The sequence below is a fragment of the Cornus florida genome, unplaced genomic scaffold (genome assembly GCF_030987335.1).
Source record: "Cornus florida cultivar Cherokee Brave unplaced genomic scaffold, ASM3098733v1 CherokeeBrave_3.0.0_Hap2_Chr10, whole genome shotgun sequence".
Classification (NCBI taxonomy): Eukaryota; Viridiplantae; Streptophyta; class Magnoliopsida; order Cornales; family Cornaceae; genus Cornus; species Cornus florida.
Genome location: NW_026775580.1, coordinates 26473679 through 26494339, shown reverse-complemented (window position 1 = coordinate 26494339; position 20661 = coordinate 26473679).

The window sequence follows — 20661 nt, the reverse complement described above, 5'->3', positions numbered from 1 at the left end:
TTTGATAAAAGACACCACAGATGTCCAAATAGTCAGTGATAATTTGAAGATTTGATCATCCCAATGGATAGTCGCACAACCTGACTATGCCCTGGTTTTTATATGGTTTTAGAAGTAACTCTTTATGGCTTGATAGGCCCAAAAAAATAAAATGAGTTGAAAGTACGATATATAGGAAAATGCATTTGAGGGGAAGGAAGAGGAAGGCGGAGCACAACTAAAGGACAGACAAAGAAGAAACCCAAATGTATGAGCATAAATATTAAGCCCAATGCAAAAGTAAAATCAAGGGGGGGAAATCACATATTTTTAGCAGTATTCATGCAAAGAAGCATTGGGGAAGTTTCCAACTTTTCTGAAAAAATATAAAATTTACAAGCTCTTAGGTCGAAAGAACACTTTAGACATTCCACAAAGGTAAATGGTACATTCAGCGTTGCAAAATGGAAAGTGAAACTCCAAAGATAATAAAATCAACAAGCAAATGTTTTCTTGCAGCTTAATTTATAGGAAAAACAAAGAGAAAAGAATGTTGCTTTTCTTCTCTCGTTTCTGCAAACCAAACAAAATTTTCAAAAACTACATGAAGCACAGAAGACAAAACGAACTCAACTTAACTCAAATTGCCCTTGTCATAACTATTGGGGTTGCCTAAATGAATCCAATTCTGCAGTTTGTTTTGTTTAGGGTCATATGTTCAATTAAACCATTAACTACCATGCCTTTTAAGAAATTCACAAAACCGTAGATATAAAACAAAATTTTAAGCTTTTTACCATCACATATTAATGGTAACATAAGATAATGTTGGTTATCAAGCTGATACCACGTGCCCGAAAGCGTGTTCAATTGAGATCCAACAATAAACAATAGGAAAGTTAACAAACAAATAAGGAAAACAATAATTAATGTTATTTTGAATAAGTCCTACGTATGAACAGATGCAAAAGAAGAAATCAATGAATATAGAGAAATCACAGAGTACGCACAAAAAACAACGAAACTGGAACAAAAGCTTGAAACTTGAGGTAAACCCTAATTTTCTACTTGAAACTTGAGGTAAACCCTAATTTTCTACTTCTTGGTATTCTTCCCATCTTTGCCTCGCCATTACAAATTGATATGGAACTCTCAGACTCATCTCTCATTAGGCTACATCTCACCAAAAATCTCAGTTAATAACCTAGGTATCTATTCATATAATCTAAGCCCAAAATTCCTTGCTGACAAGTAATACAATACCTTATACCAATTATAACACTCAACAAAAACTTTTCAGACAAAATAAATCCAGCATTAATCATAATAGTCGTAAATGCCGCTTTTTTCAGAGACTCTAGTATCCACCTCAAAAAAGGGGTTGTTTTATCCAAGGGGGGTGTGCCTCTCATACAAGAGGTTTGGGTATTATGAGCAAAGAATATGTATCGTACTAAACACCTGCAATATGATCAACATTGGGAGATTCTTCATCAGACTCTGATGAAGTTGAGATAGTATCCACCTCGTCCCAAATTCCACCCAGCCAATTATTACTTTTTCTATGGTGGTCAATTTGTATGATGCCCATGCATAACCTATGATGATTACGTGACACTTACAATCAGACATAAATCGATTGATTAGTTTCACTTTCTAGTTACAATATTTCAAATAATGACCATAATAAGGAATAATTGGGACTGTATCAACGACATTCTTATTGTGACATACAGGATTCATAATATCTCATATCCATAATAGCCCATTACAACTTGATAATATCCTCACTAGGGCGTGAAATAGAAAATTAATATTTTTTCCTTTCCTATTTTCTGGCCTAACAGATAAGATGGATACTCTGATAATCCAGAGCTTAAAAATAAATAAAATTAACATTGAAGTAAAATTAAAAAATAACTCCAAGTCTTTGAACAATATGTGACATTAAATTTTTTAAGATTATTTTTTGATCTAAACTTTGTTTGTGGGCAGTGGGCCATACTCCAAAACTTTCGGTCAACCATTTTACCATTTTGTAGGGATCCAGCTCCTCTACGTTGGAGCTGGATGTCCACAGCTCAATTGAGTGGCGGATGGAGCGCCACGTAGGAGGAGACGGATCTCCCCAAAAAAAAAAAAATTAAGTAGCGCAAAACGACACCGTTTTGCACTGGGTCATATATTGCCAGCATTAGGCAACGCCAGCTATACTCTCGTTAAGACTCTCTCTCTATCTCTCTTTCTCCTTACGTATTAGCAGATCTATACTCTCTCTCTCGGGATATCTCTCTCCCCCGATCTGAACCTCATAAACCCCTAACAAATCCTACCAACCTCCTCTTGAAAAACCATTAACTAAAGTAAAGAACCAACAACAGAAGAACCCAAAAAAGAAAGAACGAAGAAAAGGATTTCATTTAATACACCCACACAGGTAATCAAATTTTATTGGAGATCCGACTCCTCCTACTTGGTGCTCTATCCGCTGCTCGATTGAGCAATAACTAAGTTATTATTTTGTAGACACTATGTATTTATCTATTGTTACTTAAAATCCAATTAGTTGATCATTACTCATTTTAACTCATCTTTAATTTTTCAACAAAATCAACCAAAAATAATTAAAACATACATTTATGAGAATTTAAATATTCACATCACTTCACTCTGAACTAAGTTGCGTGAGGTTGGAAAAATTTACTACCGTGTTTGTTATGTAACCCCATTATATCCGCTTGCTGATCATCATAACTATTATCACTACAGCCACTACCATTATATAAAACCTTGTCCGGATCCTTCTTTTTTTTTTGGTTTGATAAGTAAGAATCTATTAGAAAAAACCTTGTCCAGATCTCATAATTACTGCTTCAAAATGAACCAAACTCTCCATGAAAAACCTTTAACTTTGATACCAACTTTTAACCAAACTATCCTAGTGAATTTAAAAGATAATAATAAATTATGACCATGTGTTTTTAGTGTTTTGGTGTTTTATACCACATTGCAAGTTTATATATATATATATAGAAGGAGAGATGGTGTATTCTTTTGACCTTCTCGGTGTCTGTGGACCACAAGAAAAAGAGACAAGGGTCGCATAAAATGTACCAAAAAAAAAAGAGACAAGGGTCGCATATAATGTACCAAAAAACAAAAAAGGTTGGACACAGTGCATCAGCGGAAGAGAAAGAAAAAAGTCTATGCATGAACGTGGAAAACAAGATATAAAAGGAGTGCTCAAATCAGTGACGGTAGAGAAAACAGAATATGCATTTTTTTTCTTCTCACTTTAAGGTTTCCTAGGTGCTTTTAAACCTTTTTTCTTAAATCCCTCATGAAATATGAAGCCTTTGCAAGGACTAAATTTCCCTTTTTTTATTAATAAGCAAAAGAATTAGAGTTTTGCTGCAAAGAAAGCAACATACCTCGTTGGCTATAAAATTGGGCAGAAGTGTTATTTTCTTTAATTAAATTAGTGAGGTTTTTTTTTTTTTTTTAGTAAGTAAAATATATTCAAAAGGCGCTCAACCAGGGACTGCCCATATACATATTAGTGGGGTTATTACAGTTTGCCATGTGAGTGTAGGGGCAGTGGATTATTCACTTAAAATTAGTGGGTTATTACAGCTTGATCATTAAAGTTTTTGATTGAAATATCAATCATATTTTTTTTTCCTTTCTAAATTCACATTAACTATCTTAACAAAAAGATAAAAGAGAGAAACCGACAAAATTACAGAATTCACAAGAAAAGCATCGACATAATTAAAGATAATCGCATGAATTTTTTTGGTAAAATATACTCACAAATCGTAAGAAAAAAAAAAAAAAGAAGAGGAAAACTTGGATTCCACAGTTTTCCAGCAACCAAAAGGATCTTCTGAGAACGAGAATATGTGGAACAAATTAGATCTATTGAAGAAACATACCGAAGATCGAATACTCGAAGAAGATGATGAGATCAGATTAATTTTCGAAAGACTGCGTAGCCCCAAAGTCGGTGTTTTGTAAACCCTAGTTTTTTTCAATGAATATAACCGTTAAAAGACCTTTCCCTTTTCTCGAGTTCCTAATTCAGTTGACGTCGACTCCAAGTATTGTATTTACCACCGAGGCACACCTGACGCGCTACGCGCCGCGTTTCCGTAGAGTTTATTTGGATTTTAGGTCAGGTGATATTTTAATTTGGGTTAATTTCATTTACACCCTTTAGATTTGACCAAATATTACATTTAAATACCTTTCGAAAATAACTATCACTTAGAACCGATTTTACTTTTATGTCATTGACACCGTTAAATACATACGAAATGACAAATATACTCTTAATTTTTTAATAACTTGTATTTCAAAATATCAGCAATTTAAATGAACAAAATTATCTTCATTAATTACTTTCACCTACACACTCCTCTTTCTCACTTGCTGAATCAACACCCTAATTCCACCTTTTTTAAATTCTTCAAGCTTCCTTTCTCTCTAGTGCCCTCTCTTCACCACCATCATTCCTTCCCACCCGTGAGGACCTGTCCCTTTTTCCTTTCTTCCAATTTTTCTTTATTCGACATTTTCGGGTCTCAGATCAAGTGGGACGTCGGGGCGGGGTCAATTGTTTCAGACACTTTGCATTTATCATTTTGGGATATATTGGACATACATATATATATTTGGGTTACATTGGATATCATATTTTATTTTGAGGCGATTGCGTTATTATTTTTTAGGATATTTTCATTTTGGGGCTTTTTCTTGATTTTTGAAAATCGACAGGGCCTGCGGGAGACTTTTGTGCCTATTATACATAAATACATGTGTTGGAGGAAGGGAGAGAGAGAGAAGCAGCCACAAGGTTCGGATCCCCTCCCCCTTCGTCTTCTTTTTTCTTTTCTTCTTCTCTTCTTTTTTCTTTTCTTCTTGTTCTTAGCTCCATGGTCTGGTTTCATCTCCTTCTGGTCGAATTTACCAACGTCGTAGAAGCGAAATGATAGGGACACCAAAGGGAGCAAAACCCTTGTTTCTACTTTCATTTTGGGGAACTTTGAGTTTTTAGGGTAAAGCTTGAATTTGGATTTTGAGGCGGCCATATAGGAGGGTTTTTCGTTCTCCTCGTCTTCCTTGTCGGCTCTTCAAAGTTGTGGCTCAATTGGAGCATTTTTCGATTTTGGAGTTCTTACAATTTTCATCTCAAATGAGGTAAAGGTGTGTTGCATATGTAAGACTACAATTCCTTTGCGTTTTCTGAGTTAAAATGGGGTATACATGCATATGTATGTGTGTGGGCGTGTATATTTAGAACTTTATAGTTGGGTTAGTAATGCTTGTCAATGGTAATTCAATGATATTGTTATTGATTTCATGCCTAATATGTTTATGGGATTTGTCATTGCGATATTAGTTGATAGCCAAGGTGCTTACTTGATGTTGTAAATTTCGTATTTGTGTACATAAGTGATATACTTATTTTTGAGGTTATGTGGATGATATTGTGAGCTTGCTTTTGGAAGTATAACTATATGAATATTTATATTGTATTAGATTTGATAAAATATGTGAGATATATTTTTGTAATTGGCATATTTGGGTGACAAAACATGTCCTAGTCGAGTTGTAATTTCAGTTACCATATCAGACTCGACATCGACTGTGGAATTGGAATTTTGTTCAGAAGAGGAAAGTACTGTTGATCATCGAAAAGGAAAGAATAACACATTATGACATCGTTTCCCACTTAGGACACAATTATCTACATGGTATATGTTCAGAGTTACCAAAATACAGAAAATCCAAGTTCCAGTTGGATTCTGTCAAGTGGGAACCGGTACTTGAATTTGGGAACCGGTTCCAGAAGCAAAAGATTTGAAGAACTCTATTCTGTCCTTTGGGAACTGGTACCAAATGTGGGAACCGGTTCCAGGAGTCTTGATTGTAAAAGGTTTTCAGTTACCTTATTCTGTTTGATTTCTTTTTTATCCAACTTTCCTTCCAAGTCCTATGCATGAAATTTCCTTTATTTTCAGAAGGAATAGGACTTTACAAACCTTTGTATAAACCATATCATACACATAGGTTTATTTACAGCTTTTGATCTACAAATTCATTATTCTTAAAAGCCTTAGGAAAATTATTGTTACAGAAAATCAGAGTTGATTTTTCTGACATCTTTCTAGAACACATACACATAAACACATACACATAAACACATAGAGAGTTTAGAGTTGTGGTGTTCAAATCTTGATCGTGATCATATTGTTACATCTACATCGATCAGACGAAAGCAGATCTACTTCTTCATCGACTTCAGACGATTGAAGAACAGAAGTAAAAGTGATCACACTATGAAAGGGTTAGAACATTCGAGGAGTGCTATCTAATCTACCTGCTAATCTTCTACAAATATCAATCATAAGTTTGAGGTCAAGTTGTTGTTGGACAGTGTAACGACCCAAACCCGAGGGTCCGAATCGCTAACCGGGTCCTTACTGAAACTCGAGGTCAACTAAGGGCATTACCGTCCTTTCTTATGTCAATACATAATATACATGTCATCCCAGGGTTTATAAAAAATAATAATAATAATAAATAAATAAATAAATAAATAATAAAATAAGATCATAACTACAAAGTATATCAAAACAGTCTACTAATCCATCGAACCCTATGGAGGAGCGTCGTCCGCCGCTTCCCTTCCGTGTCCTGAAAAATGTTAAATATAAGGAGTGAGCAAATTGCTCAGTAGGTGGTGCCTAAGACACACCTTTTGTGACCCTGTGAATCCACACAATGAATAGAAAAATAAAGAAGCGGGATCATACCATACCGGGGTAAACATAGCAACAAATTCGACAATCCATGTCATTATTAAATTATGCTGTGCAATGGGATGCAATGCCATGCAATGTCACTCCCCATTTTACAAAACCATTCCTGCCATCATTTCCAAACCGTTAATATAACCCGTCCTTTGGTGACTCCTCGGCGACACGAGAGAAGGATTGACTACTGTCCCTGACCTTTGGTACCTTAGCAGCGTCATTTGGGGCCCAGATAGCTCAACCATGCTAAGGTAATTTCCCTAGTTCCCTTTAGGTTACGATAACGCCACGGACCTTCGGTATCTCCTCGGCGTCCGGGTTTTCACAAAACCACTTATCTAAAAAAAAATATTTCCTAAAACGCCCTTTTCATTTCAAAACAATTCTTTCCCATTTTTTCTTGCCCAATGCCATGCATGAATGCATTATGTTTTTTTCCATGTCATGTCAATGACCACTATCGTACATCCAATTTAAGTTCAAGTCACATAGCATAATTTTACAAGAACTCCCAAAGGAAATATCATGCTTTCACATCATGAAATTTGGCAAATTCTAAACGTAATAGGCATAGAATATTATCAATTAAGCATGATTTTCATATAAAACAATTACTACACATAATCATGGATTCCATACACCACAATTAAATCATTTTAAAGGCAATCAACTCAAATTAAGCATGCCTGACAACAAATATTGAAGAAAAATTCACAAAGGTACAAGAAATTGGGAATTAGAAACCCCTACCTCAAGAAATGCAAAAACCCCCAATTTTGTGCCCTAAATTTCAAAATTTCAAAGTGCACCAAATGAAGAATTGCTCTGATCAAATCGTAAATCTCGATGCGCTCTCTAATTTGCCGCAAATGACACCCAAAAATACTGTGAGAGAAAGATCAAAGGTTGAAGTTTGTAGAAAAAGAAAAAGAAAAAATGGAGAATGAGAAGGAGAGACAGTGAGCTTACGGGAGAGAGAGAATTGTGAGGCCCAAATGGTCTCTTGGCTTCTTAAAGTGGTGGTGGGTCCCACCACCAAAATTTAATATCTTTTTTATTTATTTTCATTTTCCTTTTTGCACCACACAAATATATATATATATATATATATATATATATATATATATATATATACAACTATATAAAACCCACATAAATTATATTAAATAAAATGCATGAGATGTAAATGGACCCAACTAAAGTCCCCGCATGCAACAGTTTCGGTAACAGGTCCCACCCGGGACCGTCCGGTCCGAAAAACTGAAAAATGCCGAAATGGCAACCCTTACATTTCAAAGAGTCCTGAACTCAACGAAATACCTCAATCAGCTCTCGGACACACCTGGCACACCCTATGGTGTCTGGCACGCAAAACGAGAAAAGGCAAAAAATGCCTTTGAAAAATTAGAAAATTCCAGAAAATGAAAAATGGCGAAAATAGGAACATTACATTCTACCCTCCTTAAAAAAGGAGACTTATAGCAGCACACCTTCCCAAGAAACTTCACAAAACCCCGAGACTAAGAACTCAACAACCTTATTGCCTTTGACACCCGGCGCCACAGACAATCACACACTGCCGGCAAAAAACCCAATGATCACCACCCTATGAGGGAATTCATCACTTACAACATCATACACAAAACCCGTTGGAATCAACACTCGACTTAAAACCAACACTGGTCCCCTCTACACCATTGCGCAAGACTTCGGAGCCCGAAAGAAGAATGGTCACAAGATCCCTGAACATAACAACATCTTATCTCAACTCATCCTTTAAAGGACATACAAAATCCCAGACAAGGAATCCCATCCATCACATAATCAAGCTCAAACTCAAATCCACACACCTTTGTTAAACCAATACTCGCCATCTAACACACAGTTATACCATCACAGATCGGTACAAGCGACCACCAACCGCACCATTCGGCAATCATTACACTTAATAACATCAAGATGACTAAACAATGAATCTCCCAATGACTACATAAACATTAGTCACCAAATCAGTAAAGCGCATTATCCTGTACCCAGGACACAAATTCTCAAAACGAGATCCTCAGTAATCAATGATTGTACCACAAACCCATTATCGGACACTTGGTCTCACCTAGCACACCTCGTTACCTAAGGCAACCATCTGAATCCACACTGTCACACCGACACAACCCGTAATTATGTGCTTTCATTATTCCTAATAAACTAAAACAATCATAGACCTTTGACCCGACATCGGACTAAAGATAGACTAACTCAAGAGAAATGGTTGGCCAGTCCATTCTCATCCTCGATCCAATCTCAGCATAGACGTCATTCCTATCCTCAGGTCCAAACCTTAATGTGACGGCCCTGGTTTTCTTCAAGCCAGTGCATCCAGTGATGAACTGAAGATTGACCCGATAACAGATCCAGATGCGGAAGCAAGAAAATTAGACAACGGTCTCCCAAGGCATAACACACCTCTAAGACACTTTGATGACCTTCCATGAGGTCATGGAACTCAATGAGAACTAACGCGGAAGCAAAAGATCGAAAATATGACAAATAAGCCCCCACGGGCAAAATAGTCATTTGACATGGAAATGACGTTCCTAGAATGTATATTATTTCTGAGACACATCCATGACTTCTCGTGAAGTCATGGAACTCAAAAGAAAGTAGTAGAAGCGAATTACAAGAAAACCGGACGTAAATAACCCCAAGGGCAAAATGGTCATTTCTGAAAATATAAAATCGGGTGCTACCGAGCACACCACTGGGAAGATAACGAAAAATTAATCAAGTTAGACTCAAGAATCACTTGATTCGGAGTCCGGATGGAAGAGAAAAGTCAAAACAAAGTTTTGACGTCGCCGCGGCCGTGAATAGTGTTTTGACATCAATGAATAGTAACCTGGGCAAAATGTTGAAATTCGTGCGCCATTTTGAGGTACTAAATAACGTTTTCTGGAAAAACATGAAGAAGAAACCCCCCTTAAAATAATTTTTCCAAGCCGACCATGTCAAAAGAAAATTTATTTTTGACGTGAAATCCCCAAAATGCCCTTACAACAGACTTTTTCAAATAGTGCAGATGCGCACAAGAAATCAGATTTAACGCGGGGTTTTCGGGTCCGAGATGACATTTTCTAGAAAAATGTTGTGAAGAAACCCCTCCTAAAATCATGTTTTCTATGTGACCATGTCAAGACCAGAATTTAGTTTTCAAAGAAAATTCCTAAAATGCCCCTAGATCAGTTTAGGCCAAGAGGGTTAAAAAGCTGTTACATGCATAGTAGAAAACTGAACTTTGCAAGGGATTTCCGGTACCAAGACGACATTTTCTGGAAAAACACGAAGAAGAGACCCTCCCTAAAATCACGTTTTCTACCCTACCATGTCAATAGAAGGAAAAAAAACACGCTGTGAAATGCCCAGAACGCCCCTGATCAGTCTAGGCCAAAAACAAGAAAAATGTAACTTTGCACCAAGTGTTCATTTGACCCGAAATGCATTTCTAGGCTAAAATGATTATGCACGCAAACGTATTTAGTGTTTTTAAGCACGCGGGAATGGTCCGTGGCTCTTAAAAATGGCCGATGCAAAATACGACCCCCCGACGGCAAAAAATGGCAAAAATAAACTCAAAATGGAAAATTTGAAATCCAAAAATATGAAATGGCTTCAAATTACCGTTTGGCCCTTGGCCACACTTCATACATGATTAATGAGATCCTATGAAAGAATAAAAATGAAATTCCCACACCCGATGCAAACATGGTGAAGCAATGACTTGTCATTTTCCAATATTTCCGTAATATTTCTTGAAGTTAAAAGTTACATAGGATACAAAATCATAGTCATTGGCCTCCGACCTCATCTCATATATGTCAAATACATCGTAAAAGGTGTGCTTATGTACACGTTACATATATGGAATCAAAGATATAAGTTTTGACATACAAAGCTACAAATAGGATTTCATGCCAATATTTTCATGAAAATGATACTTTAAGTCTACGAAACTTCCATGGCTTAGTGTGCATCCCAAATCAAGGTCCCTGTACCTGAAAAATGTCCCCACTACGTGGGTGAGTAACATAAAGCTACTCGTAGGAGATGAGCATGCATCGACCTAACATTTTACAATTATATCACCTTAAGGTGAAACATGTTAAAGGGGCTCATGCCACCTAACGTCTATGTCAAAGTGAGACTCAGGGTTGAAATGAACAACGATATACAAGTATACATGCTCAAGTACACTAAATCGTATTAAAACCCAAAGTAAGCATCAATTCTCAAGCTACAAGTAATCCATGATTAACAACTTGAAATTAAATGCGAAATCAAATAGTGGAAAGACTTGGACATGCGGTCGCTAGACCAAGCACATATTTTTGGGTAATTATGACCCACAAGGTACCACCTAGTGCACACTTATGACTTAGAAGACACTTGTCCATGTACTAGAGCCAAACCCTAGCCATCACATAAATTATGTCCTCACAAACTTTCTAAAATCAATAAGTTCAAAACTTATACAAAATCAAATACAAGTTACCACATTCCATGCACAAGTAAGGTTGAGTCCACACAAACCATGTCCTAGAATTCAAGTCTATATAGCATATGACATGTCATGTCCTTAATATGCAATTTATACTCAAAGTAAGAATATTTTACAATAATTGAACCAAATTACCATCCTAAGCCACAAGTACTAAATAAGCTACAATTTAGTAACTAGCTTTCAAGGTAAACAATTGTAATATTCTAATAAGCTATATACCTACACAAGATATATTTAAACAAATCATGCAAGACAACGATATCCTATATCATGCTAAGTCCAATTCCTTGATTTAAACATAGAAACAATTTCAAAGATATAGCTAAATCCATGGAACTAGTAGATGGAATTTAATTAACTAAAATAATTAAATTCTCTAGATTTCAAATCAATTCCAAATAATCTCAAATTAATATATGTTAAGGGACATAACATAGTCTTCACATATATCACATCAAATATTGAATCAAGGGATTAAAACACTTAAAATAAAATTAATTAAACTCGTGAATTAATTTTCTCTAGATTTTCAAATAACTCCAAATGTCCTCAATTTTACATAGGTTGAAGAACATACCAAGGTCTATTTTAATATCACATCACAAGTTGATTTTATGCTTGTTATAACTATGTGAATTAATCTTTTACAAAAGATAAATATTAAAAAAATTTGCATTTCTTATTCAAATGCTTCCAATTTAATATATATTGATATACATACCAAGGCCTAATTTACTAGCATACCACAATTTAATTCTAAGGTACACACCTTCATGAGAATTAAATCTTAAACATAGAAAATAATTAAATTAAATTCTAAAACTTGAACAAAGGCATGCTTACAAGTTGTATATACTTATATAACAATCAATACAACATTAATATAACCCTAAGACATCCCCTACCTCAATTTGAGATGAAAATATTAAAAGCCACCAAAATGAAACTGCTTCGAATCCGACGATACTTCGCGGTTTTGTCGGGGACAACATGGTAAACATTAACTCCAAAGAGGACCTACCAAAATCCTAACTTGGCCTTAAACCCGATCTCAAAATTTGGCCAAAAATAGATTCTAATAAGGGGGAAAGATGCGTGTCGTCAAGACAAACACAAAACGCAAAGGCCCTATGACTTTATAACAAAGGGAAAGAGGTTTAATTGAGAGAAGAAGGGTGGCAGCCCAAATATGGGCTGCCATGGATGCTTCTGGTCATGCATGAAGAGAGGGGAAGATCACTTTTTAATTTTATAACCCCCTATTTATAGTAAAACCCTAAAAGTGCCCCGAAAAGGCCATGCCGGGTCTGGAAATGTGAAATTTGATCAGACGCACTCAAATGACAAAACTCTGTGAACGAAAAAGAGCTGAAATGAGAAAATATGAACAACGGAAGAAATAGTATCAAAAACCAAGTCCCGAGCAGAAAGTTATACCCCGAACAAGTTCAGCGGCAATTGGGGCCAGAAACCCTGAAACTGGGGGAAAACGACCATAAGACAATTCTAAGAGTACACTACTCAACAAAAAGTGAAAATGAGTCCCGTACGAGGATCCAAGCTTGAAACAAGGTATTTTTGCAATAACTTTCATTAATTACACAATGGCCCCTCCAAAAAGTGAAAACTGCATTAATAACCCAGAATGAAAATATCTTCCAAAAATAATTTCTTAAAAACTCCTAAAATAAAATATCTCCAAAAGATATTTACAAAAAACACCCCAAGAAACAAAAATGTTTCTGAAGAACTTTGCATCCGTGCCCCTATGGACACCGGGAGTAACCAAAGTACTTTCCTACAAAAGTAAAGATACGTATTTCGTGGAAACCACTTAAAAATGAAGATACATGAAGTCAAAAACCAACTCTGAACACAAAAAGTGAGGTTATGCCAACAAAGTGAAAAACGAGGAAAAGACAAAATAGGGAAAATGACGAAAAGTGAATAGTATCGAAAAACGAAAAATGTGGAAATGACTTGGTCCTTAAAAGAAGTTGTCAATTTAAAGGAAAGAATCTCAGAAACCATTTTCGAGTATTCGAGACGACACTAAGTGATAAGAAACCGAACTTAGAAAAGAAATTTCAACGAAAAAAATTCATCCGTAAAATTCTGAGGAAAAAGGAAAGGAAGGAAATGACTGGGTCATTACACTCAAATACAGTTTCACACAGCCCACAAAATAACCATGAGATTCACTTACTATCAATTCATCGCTCTACGCAACCACAACGGTTATATAGTCACATATATAGTCACATACTTACTCCAAAAATCCCACTCATATCTTAATCATAACAAGCTAAAAGTAACATAGCGCCAATACCACAATCATCAATCAACCTAAAAGTTTTCCAGTCACCTCATATTACCTACAACAAGTAGTCAACATCAAAACATCATTCGATTCAATTCTTATTTCTTCAAAACGTATAATACGACCGTCTTATGTCTAAAGCCTCAAAACCAAAATCAATCATCCCATTATTCCTCAATGGAGTCCTACATTCATTTTCTCTAATCACGTAATTCTAAGGCAACACCGACACTTGTCCTCAAGGCACTGCTCGAATCAAAAGCCTATAAAAACATCCGAGTACATGACTCACATCACATCACCTAATCATCCTCAAGCTCCCAGTTCACGACGCATCCCCTAGCCATCACCGCTAGTACAAGACTCCGAAAACTTACAATCTCTATTCGCAACTCGTGCCTCACACACCACCGATCAAGACCACTCTTAAAATAAACACTACAGAAACCAAAGACTACACCTCCCTCTATGGGAGTAAGTTGACCCATTCAACCAAACCTTTACCGGTGAACCTTAACAACATAACAACTCATATACAGGTCCGTCCATCCGCAGACGCACATGACTCCTAGATGGAGAACAAGGCTCACGACAGATGACGTCCTTGCCAGGACTAGAACAAACAGAAAGGGTAACTATCCCGCTCACACAAAAGACTACCAACTCGTACTCGAATGCACCCGACACCCTATCACACGCTGCTCACCAATCGTCCAACCATGTACATTTAATCTCACCTGAGATGGAATGAACTCCCTACACACAAGGAGAAGAACCAATTGGAACCACATATGGGACTACAACCATAATTCCAGGCGACCTCGCCACTAACGGACCGTCATACTCTATCAATGCAAAAACCTCGCATACGATACACCGCGATACCCCTGCTAACCAAAACCAATTAGGTAAGAGCATCGACACTCACGGCGCACTAACACAAGAAACAATCATAGCCCTTCGGACACCACGTCCCATTCTACCTAGAATTAGTAACTCCCAACTGATAATCTCTACGCCATAAAATAACACTTTACCATCCACTTCATCTCTACCTACCCAGGTGACACTGCCTTGATCACCATGCGCACAAAACCCGTGACCTCAGTTACAACAACCCATTGCTCATCAAAAGAAAAAAGGTGCCCAACCGACAACATCGTCCTCACTGGCTCTAATAACTGAACTGTCCACAATTGCCTCAATTGGCACACAATCCCATCACATAACTGACAACACCCACAACTCATAGTCCCCAAACCACATTTGGATCATACCTCAAATTATCCCGCTCATCAGCACTAAACATTACACCATTACACCTTCACTGCCACTCATTTAAAATAACAGTTCAAACCTATCATCCCACCGGACCATTAAGCCACTACTAAGTGATTCTTCCTCAAACATCCTTAAGATAATCGACATCACAACAACAGAATAAACGTTATACTTCCCACAATGACCATTATTTATACTAGAAAAGAACATCCATACGGCAATGTTATATCGATAAATCCTCAAAACAAAAATGGGCACAAAAATCCAAAATACTCAACACCCAACTGTCACCTCAAAACCATGAACGATGCAATCAATCATTTTAAATCAATAGTTTATCACTTGAATCCTCAAACACCCAGCATAATCACCTGATACTCTAAACATACCCGGAATACAACTCCAGCCCAGAACTTCAAATTTCTAAAACACAACCTATTTGGTACACATTACCCATCATCTATCCTTCCATCCGTAAACGACCAAGCATACCGTTGACCACATACTATTTACCTTATCGTGCAATCCTGCACTACACAGCTACAATTAACCACTATACACCACCTCAAGACTCTCTCAATAATCGTGCTAACCCAAAAACCCGCTCATCAACCGAACCATGCAATCAACTCACTGAGAGTTAATTACCCGCGACGCACTCCTACAGTTTCCCGGAATGGGAATCACCTCTCAACTAACCGTAATCAACACATTTCCCTAGACCATACTAGAACACCCGCAATACATATCTACAACCCATGGACTACACTCGTGAATCAAACAACCTCTGTCACACCTACCACGACCAGTTCGAAAAGAACCTCCGCACCAAACCGTGACCAAAGTCACAACCCTAAGGTCATACCTTTCTCCCATAAAACCCTCACTCGCACACCTGACCTCCACGGTCATAAGAACCCATATACCGATGCATGAAACTCACACACAACACAGCCACCGTGCAATGAAATACGAACCCATTATGAAGTCGTGCACTAAGCATCACACAAATGCAATAAGAAAATTAGGAGTACCCCACACTAGATAGCTCAATCTATGAACTAAAAGACCAATTTATTTGTTCGATAAGAACTGGCACCCAACAACCCTGGAGCAACCGAGCTCCTCGCCTTCTCTGGTCAAAACTCACACAACTATCCCATGCTCTACCGTATATACACATAAGAAGATAGACATATACACAAGGCATACTTATATATATATACACAATAACCGAAGCATAACCCTTGACACAACCGTGTCCTATCACATAAATTTTAAACAATAAGTCTATTAAATTATTTAGTGAAATAAAACCTCCCTTCCATCCTCATCATCATTTCATATAATATACATTTGCACAATTCGTACTTACATGGCTATGTAACACAAATTTTAGCATTTAAACACGTAAGCACTTAGCAAATAGGCATGCTTTCAAAACTGTAAACACGTAAGCAAGTAACAAGTAAACATGCTTCTCAAAACGATAAACACTTTAACATGCAATGCATTTAAATCAACTCAAGTCCTACTTAGGTCAACCTTACCCGTCGTCCTTAGGTTTTCGAACCTAAAACTCTGATACCAAATTTGTAACGACCTGAACTCGAGGGTCTGAATCGCTAACCGGGTCCTTACCCGAACCCGAGGTCAATTAAGGGCACTACCGTCCTTTCCTATGTCAATACATAATATACGTGTCATCCTAGGGTTCATAAAAATAATAATAATAATAATATTAATAGTAATAAATAAATAATAAAAAAAAATGAGATCATAGTTACAAAGTATGTCAAAATGGTCTACTAACCCATCGAATCCTGTGGAGGAGGGTCGTTTGCCACTTCCCTTCCGTGTCCTGAAAAATGTTAAACGTAAAGGGTGAGTAAATTGCTCAGTAGGTGGTGCCTCAGACACACCTCTTGTGCCGTGAATTCACACAATGAATAGAAAAATAAAGAAGCGGGATCATACGATACCGGGGTAAACATAGCAACAAATCTGACAATCCAAGTCATAATTAAATTATGCCGTGCAATGGGATGCAATGTCACTCCCCATTTTACAAAACCATTTCTGCCATCATTTCCAAACCGTTAACATAACCCATCCTTTGGTGACTCCTCGGCGACACGAGAGAAGGATTGGCTACTGTCCCTGACCCTTGGTACCTCCGCGGCATCATTTGGGGCCAGATAGCTGAACCACACTAGGGTAATTTCCCTACTTCCCTTTAGGTTACGTTAACGCCACAGACCTTCGGTACCTTCTCGGCGTCTGGGTTTTCACAAAACTACTTATCAAAAAAAATCTTTCCCAAAACCCCCTTTTCATTTCAAAACAATTCTTTCCCATTTTTCCTTGCCTAATGACATGCATGAATGCATTATATTTTTTTTCATGTCATGTCAATGACCACAATCATACATCCAATTTAAGTTAAAAATCTAAGTTCATCTTTTTTTCTTTCGAGAAGGATAACAAAAAAGCTTAAAGATCAACAATGAACTACAAGGCCGGGCTTAGGAACTTGATTGGTGGGCTTTACCCATTACACATCACATCTTGACATGTAAACATAGCATAATTTTACAAGAACTCTCAAAGGAAACATCATGCTTTCACTTCATAAAATTTGGCAAATTCTAAACGTAATAGGCATAGAATATTATCAATTAAGCATGTTTTTCATATAAAATTATTAATACACATAATCATGGATTCCATACCCCATAATTAAATCATTTTAAAGGCAATCAACTCTAATTAAGCATGCTTGACAACAAATATTTAAGAAAAATTCACAAAGGTACAAGAAATTGGGAATTAGAAACCGCTTCCTCAAGAAAAGCAAAAACCCCCAATTTTGTGCCCTAAATTTTGAAATTTCAAAGTGCACCAAATGAAGAATTGCTCCAATCAAATCATAGATCTCGACGCGCTCTCTAATTTGCTGCAAACAGCACCCAAAAATACGAAATGGTGAGAGAAAGATCAAAAGTTGAAGTTTGTAAAAAAAGAAAAAGAAAAAATGGAGAATGAGAAGGAGAGACAGTGAGCTTACGGGAGAGAGAGAATTGTGAGGCCCAAATGGTCTCTTGGCCTCTTAAAGTGGTGGTGGGTCCCACCACCAAAATTTAATATCTTTTTGATTTATTTTCATTTTCCTTTTTACACCACACAAATATATATATATATATACACAACTATATAAAACCCACATAAATTACATTAAATAAAATGCATGAGATGTAAATGGACCCAACTAAAGTCCCCGCATGCAACAGTTCTGGTAGCGTGTCCCACTCGGGACCGTCCGGTCCAAAAAACTGAAAAAATGGCAAAATGGCAACTCTTGCATTTCAAAGAGTCCTGAACTCAATGAAATACCTCAACCAGCTCTCGGACACACCCGGCACACCCTACGGTGTCCGGTATGCAAAACGAGAAAAGCCAAAAATGCCCTCGAAAAATAAAAAATTCCAAAAAATGAAAAATGGCAAAAATGGGAAACATTACAGACGGGGAGTCGCAAAGCCAGAGGATTGTCAACAATTGGTGTTTGGTAGAATGATATGGTGTAAGGCAGAGTTAAAGTTCAGTATACTTTGTTTCAAGCATAGTGGATCGGTTTATTTTGGACTGCACAGTCCACGAGATTTTTCCCATACAAATAGTTGACGTATTTTATTAATTGGGGTTTCCTCGCTAAAATCCTGGTGTCACCTCTAACTTTATCGTCTGCTTTATTTTATCTACATATGATTAATTTTTTAATTGCTAAAATAAGTAAAGTTGGAAAAGACACAGATCTTTTTTAAAATTATCAAAACTTTCTAAGTATTTTCCACTGTGTATTACAACTCACAAATTGGTATCAGAGCCAATCTCTACACATTGAGTTGATCCTTGTTGGAAAGTTTTGTTTTGTTTTTCAAAAATTGTTTTCAAAATCATGTCTTATGCGTTGAAAGAAGGCAGTTCTAATCAACGTGGTCCTTTATTTGAAGGAGATAATTACAATTTTTGGAAATCAAAGATAAGAGCCTATTTGCAAAATTCTGGTGGTAAAACTTGGGCAATAGTTGAATCTGGCTATACACCACCTATAGTAGATACAACTGTGGATGGTAAAGTAATCAAAGAATTAAAAGATGTTTTTGCTTTTATTGCTGTTGAAACTGAGCATAATGATGCTAATGGCAAAGCTTTATATGCAATTATTAATTCTGTTGTTCCATCTGAATATGCTAGAATTGTAAAACTGCTAAAGAAGCTTGGGATATTTTGCAGGTTACTTATAAAGGAACTTCAAAAGTGAAGTTGTCCAAAATTCAGATTTTTTTTTTTTTAACTTTAGGAACATCATGGTGAAAGAAGATGAATCATTTTCTGATTTTATTCTAGTCTTCTTAAAATAATTGCTGAACTGCGTTACTTAGGTAAAAAAGTTAGTGATAAGAAAATCTGTGAGAAAATCTTAAGGTCTTTACCTAAAAGATTCCAGATTAGAGTTGAAACCATCACTGAACATTGGGATTTGACTACCTGTAAAGTTGATGAGATATAGGTTCATTGAAAACTTTTGAGATGCAGAACTTTGATTTAAATCAAAAAGAGATAAAAATCTTGCTTTAAAAGCTACACAAGTTGAGAATTCTATGGATGACAACTCTGATGATAATCTTGCATTCTTGTCAAGGCAATTCAATCAGATCTTGCAAAGACAACAGAGGAGAAGGAATAGCAACATAACTAATCCTCAAAATTTTGATAAGACGTCAAAGTTTAGGTTTAATGAAAAAAAAGTAGAAGAATCAAAAGAAATTGAATTCACTTGCTGGAATTGTGGTGACAAAGGTTATGCATCCTAATTTATCCTAGTCCTAGGAAATAACAAAAGGATAGGAATAAAGGAAAAGTAATGAAAGTTTCTATGTCTGAAAAGTTTTACTTTAAGTGATAATGATTATCCTCGGGATAATACTAATGATTTTTCTTATGTCGCTTTTCTTGATAGAGGTCCTCATGTTGTTACTTTATCTAACTCTGATATTTCAGATAACAAAGACAATGAAATTCACGATGAACAGGTATAAGAGGCTGAATAGGACGATAAAAGATTGAAAAAGATGGTCAAAGAAACCATAGAAGTAAAATAGGCAATTAATAAGCTAGCAAAAGAGTTTATCCAAGCAAAATGAGAGAATGAAGATCTAAGGAAATAGATTGCTGATAGCAAGAGGGAGGCTTTTGAAAGAAATTATGTCATCACTGAGCTTGAGAAACAGATTATCATTCTTGAGGATAAGGTAAGTATTGCTAACTCATTGAAGGAATGTCTTGCTTTGAAAAATAATTATTTTAAAATTGAATTAAAATCTGAACAAGACAAACTGAAAGGGTCCAATATGAGTTAAAACAGTTTGAATAAGATAATCAACATGGGTAAATATTTGAATAATAAAACAGGGTTAGGATTTGTTAAAGGTTCTACTCGTAATCAAGGTAAAACAACTTTTGTTAAACCTACTGTTATGCCTAAACTATATTTGTCTGATGCATCACATTCTGATATGTCTTATGTGCCTAAATTGTTGCATTGCACTTTTTATGGAAAGAATGGACATAAGTATAACTCATGCCTTCACAGGAAAAAGAAAGACTTTTCTAAAATTCATTCTTAAAATACTCATGCTAAGAAA